Genomic DNA, 9547 nt, shown 5'->3' on the forward strand with positions numbered 1-9547 from the left:
ATTGGCACTGTGTGCCTTCAAAGACTTCCACATGCTAACACAGACGTGCTTCCATGCAGATCAAACCAAGGGGAGGGAGGGCGGAGCGTTTGCAAGGTGCTTGAATAATGGCTGGCGGAGCGCTGATAACCTTTGGGCTTATTATCCCAATTAGAGCACACAGCTGGAGGAGGAAATTAATTCAACACCGGACCACTTTGTTTGCTTATTTACTGATGAGCACGAATTGGAAGGGGGTAAACAGAGCCTGATGATCAGAGCTCTAGCTTGGCGTTGCGGGGATGGTCATCAATTTAGCGAAGCGTGGGATGAAACTGATTTGATTCGAGAAAGTGATTGTGATCCAGCTCCTTCCAGCACTGTTCCTGTCAATCAAGGCGAGCACAAGCTCGTCCAAAACTGGAGATTTTATTGTGAGAAACGGATGAGTTTGAAAGTAATAAGTAGGAACAGCTGGAACTCTTAAGTAAACAGAAAGGACAAGGAATGTAGATTCAAGCAGGAGGGGGTATGTTTTCTTACTAGATCACCCGGTTGGCACATTTTAAACTAAAACGATGTATGAGAGCAGAGAAAATGGCACTTTCCCCCCTTTTTTTCCCTCCTCATGCCATAATGTGGGTTTCCTCTGAACTGGTGTAATTCCCCTCCCAGGGGGACAAGGTTGTTCCACATGAGCTGGTTCTCTAATAACCAACCCAAGCCTCCCAGTGAAAAATCCATTAAGGTCAAGTCATGCATACTTGATTGAACATCTCGTCTGGTGGTCTGCTAAGGAGAGCCATGAGTCTAAGAATACCACATTAATCAGAGGGAAAATGTTTTTATGGTTCCGGAGCTGCAGATGCTCTTTAGGGGGACTCTTTTGGCACATTTGTATCATTAGGTGGATTTAGCAGCATATTTCCAGCAACGGCTTGATGAATGAGCAGCGAAGTCGCATGTAAACAAAAGAGGCAAAGGGAGTGGGGGTGCTTTTAAAAACTTCCGCTCAAACACTCCCCCAAGAGGAGCCTCTCCGGGTTCCGACACCTATCCCTCCCCGGTGAATTTTACTCCATCGTCCAAAAGTAGCGGGACGACAGAGAACCGCGGTTGGAGCGCACACGGCTCAAGCGGTGCTTCAAGAGCACCCTGATCTCTCCTCCACCTCCTCCCAGTCAGAGGCAGCGCCTGTTCTCCCTGCTCCATTAGTTCAGACACCGCATCCATCGCCGGGCGAGCCACGCGTGGGGATGGCGGGGAGGAGGGGAGAGGGGGCTGGCGGCCCGGCGGACGGACGGGAGGGGGAACAACCAAGGACGTCACTGTCTGATGCGGACCGTGTTCTCCGGTGGGTGCCGGGTTTTTTTTTTTGTATTGTGGCAGTCGAGGGTAGCACCTAGCCAAGCATGAAATCACCTCTCCTCAGCTTTAAAGGGCTTACATGGATTTTTAATGATGAGCCCATATCTTTTATACGCCAAATATACTCAATGACTCCATTCTTTCTTAATGCATATTTAACAGTATGAACGAGAACAGGGCTAAAATAAGATTAATGGGATACGCACAGACGAAGGTGTCTCTCTTTCTCGCCATCGCTGCTTTACATTGAAGTTGTCATGTTGCTAATTTGCATACTATATTTAGTGAAAATATAAAGCACAAAATGGTAAACATGAGGATGTAGTAAAGGCAACCAAATCAAGTTCTAAGTAGATGTAGTGTCTCCCTATTTAATATTTAAAAGCACAAATCAAACATTTATTTGAGGATGTCCTACATTTATACTCAATAAAACTTCACTATAAAGCCTTTCTGTGTCTTTACTAAATAAAACAAAATAATACGTTAAGATTTCTGTTCAGTTTATGTGCTTCATTGTGAATTAGTTATGCAATCTGCTTCAGCGAGAATAAAAATAGTGAATGTAACATGTTGTTCTTGGTAAATGACAAACTTTTACCAGGAAGTGAGAGGCATGGATACCATGGATGTAACTCTAAGATTTTAGAATATCAAGATGGCATAATATTTCTCATTAAAAGAAATGTCTCCACATGAACAATTCCTATGTTCGGAGAGCACATGTAACAGGTGGCATCAATGAGTCTCAGAAGTCGTTCAGGTGGGTCTCAACCAGATATTTTATTTTTTTATTCTGGGGGAAGAAGGAAAAACAAATGAACAACCTCCTCAACTCCTTCTCCCTGCACTCCGGCTCTAAAAATGTGGAAATAAAAACAATGTTCAACCGAGCTGTGCTGGACTAGCACCGGTCGTTCGCACCAAAATGAAAAGGAAATTATAATAAAACTGTTTATAAAAAAAACCCACAATGACGGTCAAAACTGCAAAATAACACACTAACAAACAATAATAAACAACATATGGTAAAGCCCTCAACATGAACAACATCCATACAGAAAAACAAACATATCTCAGCAGCGAACTTTCCTCTGACTGACCCACAGCAGCGCGGAACAACGCTCTGAGGGAAAAGGGGAGGAGCTACGAGGGCTGGAATAGACTACGGAAGCCCAGGAAACACAAACGAGGCGGAGAGCAACAAAGTGGAAACCAAACAAATCATACAAGATAAACCAATCAGAAAAAAAACACACAACCTACAAATTAAAGTGTTACTGGATTTTAACAAGCCAATAAAAACAGTGGTTTAATGTCTAATAGATTCAGGTAGTGTATCTAAGTCTATCAGGTAAAACGTACAACTGAAGGTGGCTTGGTCCAGTCGGTGTTCACACCAGACTTTAATTTGGATTTTACCAATCCTGGTTTCCAATTCCTATCTCCATTCTGTACCAACATTCTGCCATTTTGTCTCTCCAAACAGTTTGGGTTACAGGGGTTTTTTTGTCTCAAGATGAAGTATTTCAATAATATATAAAGATAAAAATGCTTCGATTCAATTTGCAGTTTACTTTCTATATAAAAACATTGAATTGCAGCCTATTTTCACTTACTTTAGTTTCTGATATTTATATGGATTTATGAAATATGACAGATAGTCCTGCTGAAATAACTATGCAACTTCTTGGAAGGTACTTATTTTTTGTTTGACCACAAATTTAAGTAAAAGAAAAAAAAAGTAGTTTATTTACTTCACTATATAACTCTGTTTGCTTCGCTATCACTACATCGTTAAGGTTCTCGCGTTACCCTTATCTTGTATTCATCCAGCTGTTTCTGAATGCACAGCAGGGATTAAGATGATGTAAAGTAATTAAAATATTTGGTCATTAGGAAAATGACAGCATTTAGAGCTGATGCTCGAAAGAAAGGAACAAGAAAAAAAAAGTGTATGATGTTTTTGGGCTTCTGCTTGGAGGCGAGATTGTACTTGCATAATATTTCATCAGTAGTTCAACGACAGCTCCCATCTGTTCGGCACAATGAGAACGCTCGCGCCAAGTCTGTGGCTGTACTGCCAGAGGGGAAAGCCAATCAAATTAATCACTTACTCTTTAACCCTACAGGGAATCTCTGAGTGCCTGGATAGAGAAGAGAATATTTATAATGGGACATGATCCTCCCCAATAAGTACAATGGCTGGAATGTATGATTAGCTTAATTGGAACTGGTCAGATGTTAGCAGCAGCCCAGTATGTTTCTGTCATCTGTGGGAATAGATTCCTACTTTAAGAGTCAACTGAAGGAAACCGTATGCTAATGTGACCTTCTCTTAAGTTGGCCATTTTGCTGCAATTTGTTTAGTTTTTTTCTATCCAACCCAATAACTGCTTCGCCTTTTAGACAATAAACAACTTAAGTTGTACATATGTGGGAGAATTAGAAACAAAGCAAAAAGCTGTTGGTGTCAGGATCTTGTTGTCTTGTAGTTTTTTCTGGGTTTTAGAAACCCAGTTATTGTTTTATTAGATCAGCCTTGTTTCTGTTGCACTTTTAGTTCTGTCCAGGTTTAGTTTAGATTAGGTTTATTTCTTGTCTTTAGATTTGATTTGCCAGAGGGCTGGTTCACAAAAGTAGGACTCAGAAATCCAGAAAGAGATAAAGCCAGACTTGACATAGCACCATCACTTCATCCTGGCTTTATCAGATTCACAAAGGCCAAACCTGAGGCTCCTGAGGTGCAGCTATGTTGAGTCAGGCTTCAGTAATTCAGATTATTGTGTGTCCACTGCCTTTTTATAGAGACCATGAGACTGACTACAGATTCACTGATGATACGGTAGATAAATTGCGTACCTCAAACTTCACACCAAACGAATATCTGTTGATGGAGGATTAAGAGGAATTCAAGCATTTTATGCTAAAGAAAGAAAACTGCCACTACAATAGCAAACAATAGTCGATTGGTTGAACGTGTAATTAGCCCAAAATATACATTTTCTAACCTTACTTAACTAAAACAAGGTCATAATCACCTGTCATTTGCTCAAATAAACAACCAATTATAAATATGTAAGTTGACCCTTTTAAGTTATGTTACATTTCTACAGCATCTCCATAACTCGACATAATTACTTGATAGTTCACTATGTGAGTGGATAACACATAGTACTGCCCCTCTAAGCTTTTCATTCTTTCATCCTTAGGAATACCAGGCAGAGGAACAGAGCTATAAAATATTTAAGATTGGTTTTTTTCCAACCAGCTGCTGTCACGGTATATGATTGCACAATTTGACATTTTGAATAAATACATTCACTCAATGGAAAAACAGCAATTTCGAAAAAACTCAAGTTGTTCAATAAAAAGTTAGGACAAGATGGGTTTTTGTATTTTTTTGGTTTATTTCGCAAAATTGCAACAGAAATACTGGTTTTCGCATCCCACGAGTTGCATGAGTGACGTTGCCGCTGGTGCAAACCACGAAGAAGAAAGGAAGTAGTTGGAGGATAATGGAGCAGCATGTTTTTTCAATGACTAGTGAGGTGAACAAACTTATTCACGTGTGATTTTAATTGTGTTTCTCAATTAGAGGAAACGCTGCAGCCATGCACTCTGTGAATGGTTGTTAGAAACTGGCGCAATATCAGCAAAGTTTTGCACAAATTTGTAATGGAAACACAGCTGGTATGTTGGCCTATATGTTGTTGTTTTGAAAACCATGTAATATGTGGATTTGAAGTAATTGTTTTTGTCTTTGATGAGACTTTAATGCTCTTCTGTTCAGCATGCTGAGTGTGTACAGAGGCCAAAACAGTATTGGCTGAAAGAAGCCTTTTTCATGAATGACTCCACACAGCGACTTGCATCGACTCCAGCTTCTGTTACGCTTGTAAGGTACCCTTGTCTGTGTGTGCTCACTTCTCTAACTGTTGCTTCGGCCGATGAAGGTTCCGCCTGCTGCACTCTGTGAATGTCCACATAACGGCATCACTTACCGATAGCCAGAACACTTTCTGCTGCCTTTCTTACTGCCTTTGACCCCTACAGTGTCATTTTAGGTGAGCGCTCTAAGTGCCTGTTAGAAAGAACTGCTGTGTGTTCTTGTCTTCTCTGCTGATAATGTCAGCAGAGAAATCGGCCCAGAAAGCAAAGTGTGGGATGCAATATTCACATCTTGGCAGTTGTCTTTTCAAAGTGCCTGTGAGTGATGTCTGCAGCCGAGTCTAATCCAAGCTAGGGAAAAATAAACAACAAAAAAATCCCCCGGAAAAATCAGCCAGGTAGGTAAAGCTTGACCTCAAACGCTTGCTTCCCTCTGGGAGCTGAAGCTTAGTCATGCGGCGGATATTTAGCGTGTCAGGTTTTCACCTCTCAGATTAACTCGGATGTTAGAATCTGTAGCTGCAGGTGTTTTCGCAGTAAAATGTTCAACTGGTTGGTTGCCAGACTTGCTAGAAACGGGTCAATCCAATAAACACGGACATGCAACATGCTTAGTCAAGAACATCAGTGCATTGTACCACGCTATTCTAAGGTGTTTACGCCAAATTTTAGAATGTCCTGGTAGTAATGACGGGAAGTTCACATCGCACAATGTCGGCTGACACCTTGGGAAAAAACATGGAAGTTTGTTGTGGTCCCTTTGGTCTACCACGTTTTTGTTAGTTCAGACGGTCTGTACCTTTCTTAACCCTTCTCCTTTGCCGTTTTGTTAGGGGTGGAACATCCAAGAACAAGAGAGTAAAATCTTATGTCAGTTTTTTTTAACCAGTTAACCTTTTTGCACTTTTAGTTAACGTTTAGAGTAACTGACATTTTTTTCTAGGTATCAAGGTCCTTGTGAAAGGTATACTGTCTCTTTTTTATTCTGTGGGTTCTTGGTGAACCCACATCTCCTGATTAGTTTGAATGAAATATCAGTGATATTTCTGTATCAAAATGGGAAAATCCAGCTTTAAAATGAACACATTTAGACATCAAACACTGCTGGATTTTGTCTCTTCTTAAAAGAAGCTGCAAACACTTAATGGACTTGGCATCTTCCGTTCCACTGCAGATTTTGAAGTCATTGCCGTCGTACTGTGACAATGCAAAAGGGAAAGGTAGCTTTTAAAATCACTTTGCTGCAAAGGAAGGGTGACTATTTTCATAATGCATGACATAATTTTCTTTGATTCTACTTGAGATGAAGCTGGGTGTGTGAAGTGGAAAGTATGAGAATGGTAGTGGACTTTTAATGCTTGCAATTTAAAACAGTTGAATGAGTAAATCAGACTTACGTGAGACGCAATTACCGTAAAGGTAACTAATGAAGCCAGTAATGACTAGCTGTATGGGCCAAATGTACACCATGTTTTCATTCATTAACCTTGCCAATTATTTTTACTGCTTGTGAGCTTTAACAGTCTCTCCTTTATCCAACTGCAGTTGAGGAGGTTTGGGGTAAAGTCTGGACAGGTCGCCAGTCTGTCCCAGGACAAGACAAAGACGCACGGGACAAACACACACACACACACAAACACACACCCACACACACACACACACACACCCATATGCCAACGCGCATGCACGCACTCACTTCTAAGTGCAATTCAGAGAGTGAGATTCACGAACGATTCAATTGTTTTGAACAGTTCTGAACGGCATGAAAAAACCGAATCAACATCAACAAACTCCTCGTTCTGCTCAGCACTTCTATCTTCGCGATAGATGATGGTTGCTTACAGTGTACTGTTGCTAAGGTTTCCGGTAAGCTTCATAGAGTCGACCTGGTGCATTACATGCGTCACAGCTAAACGTTTGAAACTGGGTAAGATTTAAAACTTTAATAGAGTCTGCGCCTCCAGGAATCAATCGGTCCTCCAAAGCCGAGGGTCCAGATTAGTGTTGAAAACAATGTTGGGACAGAAAAAAACAACAACAATTTGGCAATTAGATTTTCAAATTTGCTGAATTCTGGTGTCTTTCTAAAAGGATAATCTAGAGGTCCTAGAAATTACAGGGTTCTTAATCTACTGTGACTGAGTGCTTTCAACAGAAGAGCTACCTGCAGTAAAACTATTTAGTGTAACTCAATCAAGTCTAATTCACATGATGTTTTGCTCAATATATTAAGCCAGTTTTTAAAATCAGTACCGAACAATATTTCCTCTAAGTCTTGCTACTATTGTACAATGATGTTGGACTTTGTGAGACTGTTAAATTACTGGAAACACTTTGGTCAGTCAGCTGGAATGTATTTGAACTCAATTAAAAGAAGAAAGGTGGTATTTATCCTACAGCCTCTGAACCCGGACTCTCTTCTTTTTTTTTGACAACGTTACGTCTCAGACTGGCTATCAGTCCGAGACGATTTGACACTCGGACCTGGCGGGTTGCCATGCGGTTGGTTCAGGACTGTCAGAGCTATTTGTCACAGCTGTGTTTAGTGATCACAGTCGCTGTACTTTGTGTGGCCTTTGCTTCTCCCTGTTAGAAGATTTAGAACTGGTTCCCCCATTGCACATACTAACATTATCTTATGTCTGTATGTATTGATGTAGTATTTATTTCCTCTTTCCCAACTTTAGTGGCACAACGTCAAAAGTCTATATTTCTTAACACCATGGACCAAATTGAGATTATAAGGTTTCAAGGTACATTAAATAATTAAATTATGGATTCAGCTCTTATTCCCAATAAGACTTTTTTTTTTTTTTGCTGAATGCCCTGAAACTTATCAAAGTGAAATCTGTCAACAAAAGCACCGATTGGTTGTTGACTCATTCTTGATCGTAGGTGCATCCAAGGGATGAAGATTTAAGTTTGTTGGGTTGAGAATTGTTGATATGGCAATGTATTAGGGCCATAATAAGAACAAAAATTAATAATTAGATAAAATTGCAAAAATAACGTTATAAAATTACAAGAATAAACCCATACGAGAATAAAGTCGAAATAAAAATAAAGTCAATAGGATAACGTTGAAATAATGAAAATAGTTATGATGTGAGAATAATTCATTACTAGAATAAAGTTGTATGAGAGTAAATTCAAAATAATGATTATAAATTTGTAATACTACAATAATAAAGGCGAAATAATCAGAATAAAATCTCAATATCTTGATTTTATTCTCGTAATATTGACTTTATTGTCTTACTTTTATGACTTTATTTCTGTAATTATATATTTTTTTTTACAATTTTCTTGCCGTGGCCCTAATTCTCCTTTGTGAGAGCTAACCTGCCAGTTTTCTTAAAACTAGCCAAGTGTCTCTGGTGGTAGGCTTTAGTCAGATTTAAGGGGCTTTCCTGAGAAAATTAAAAGAAATAAATAAAAAATTATGAATCATTCATGTCAAGATTCTGGATTGCTGATTCACACTTTCTGATATTTGGGACTTGTAGAGTAATAATGCCTTCATTTTAAGGTGTATAAACGCTGATTTGGAGAGTTTCAACAATGGCTACATTTTACAAAGAGATAAAACCAAATGACAAATTAGAGCCATGAAGCCAAAATACCATTTATTGAATTCAAATTGAATTGTGTTACACTTACATATCAAAAATGAAAGTACCAACCTGCTCCTGTTAGTCTAACTTGTCACTCTGTAGCAGAAACACCAGCAGCTTTTAGATCCGCAGAGGGCAAGAGAGAATATTTAGGAGGTGAATAATGCGCAGAACAATTTATGCCACTCATGCAAAACTCAATAGCTTTTTGTTGCTGTTCGATTCTGGGCTGTCCTGCTGTGAGCCAGACACTCGCAGAACAATATTGAACTGCTTGTTTGCTTCGGACGCGCTCCGATTTCATGCTTCAGCCTCCAGCGTTGTTGTTTGCTTTTGGCTTTTGTGTCTAATAAACAGACTATCCACGTTTCCAATGCTTTTCCAAAACATGTAGGATGGCATGTTAGTGACAAAACAAAAGCAGAGGTCATTGTGACTCTGATTTACAGCCGTTTTATTTGGGTCAATTATATTATATTGTCTCTGATGAAAAAGAGGCATAGAAAATACCAAACCAGCTGATCCCTGCCTATTTGTGGTTAAGTATAGTTAGATCTAAATTTGAGTGGAATGTGATGCCAGATAAGATATGCGGTGTTTGAGAAATTAAAATAGTCAGTTGTAATCATTTTAAAAAGGCCTCTGTGAAAACCAGAGAATCCACAGTAATGTTTTTACATATAAAGATAAAAACA

At 39.4% G+C, this 9547-nt stretch overlaps 1 long non-coding RNA gene across 1 annotated transcript; it reads right to left on the reverse strand.

Annotated features, from left to right (window-relative positions):
• Positions 1 to 2111: 2111 nt before the first annotated feature.
• Positions 2112 to 2550, reverse strand: LOC116731845 (uncharacterized). The gene is made up of 2 exons (XR_004341642.1): positions 2451 to 2550; positions 2112 to 2205 (listed from the first exon to the last, which is right to left on the reverse strand). It is a non-coding gene; the product is annotated as an uncharacterized LOC116731845 (long non-coding RNA).
• Positions 2551 to 9547: the final 6997 nt, after the last annotated feature.

Source organism: Xiphophorus hellerii, chromosome 13 (assembly GCF_003331165.1).
Source record: "Xiphophorus hellerii strain 12219 chromosome 13, Xiphophorus_hellerii-4.1, whole genome shotgun sequence".
Classification (NCBI taxonomy): domain Eukaryota; kingdom Metazoa; phylum Chordata; class Actinopteri; order Cyprinodontiformes; family Poeciliidae; genus Xiphophorus; species Xiphophorus hellerii.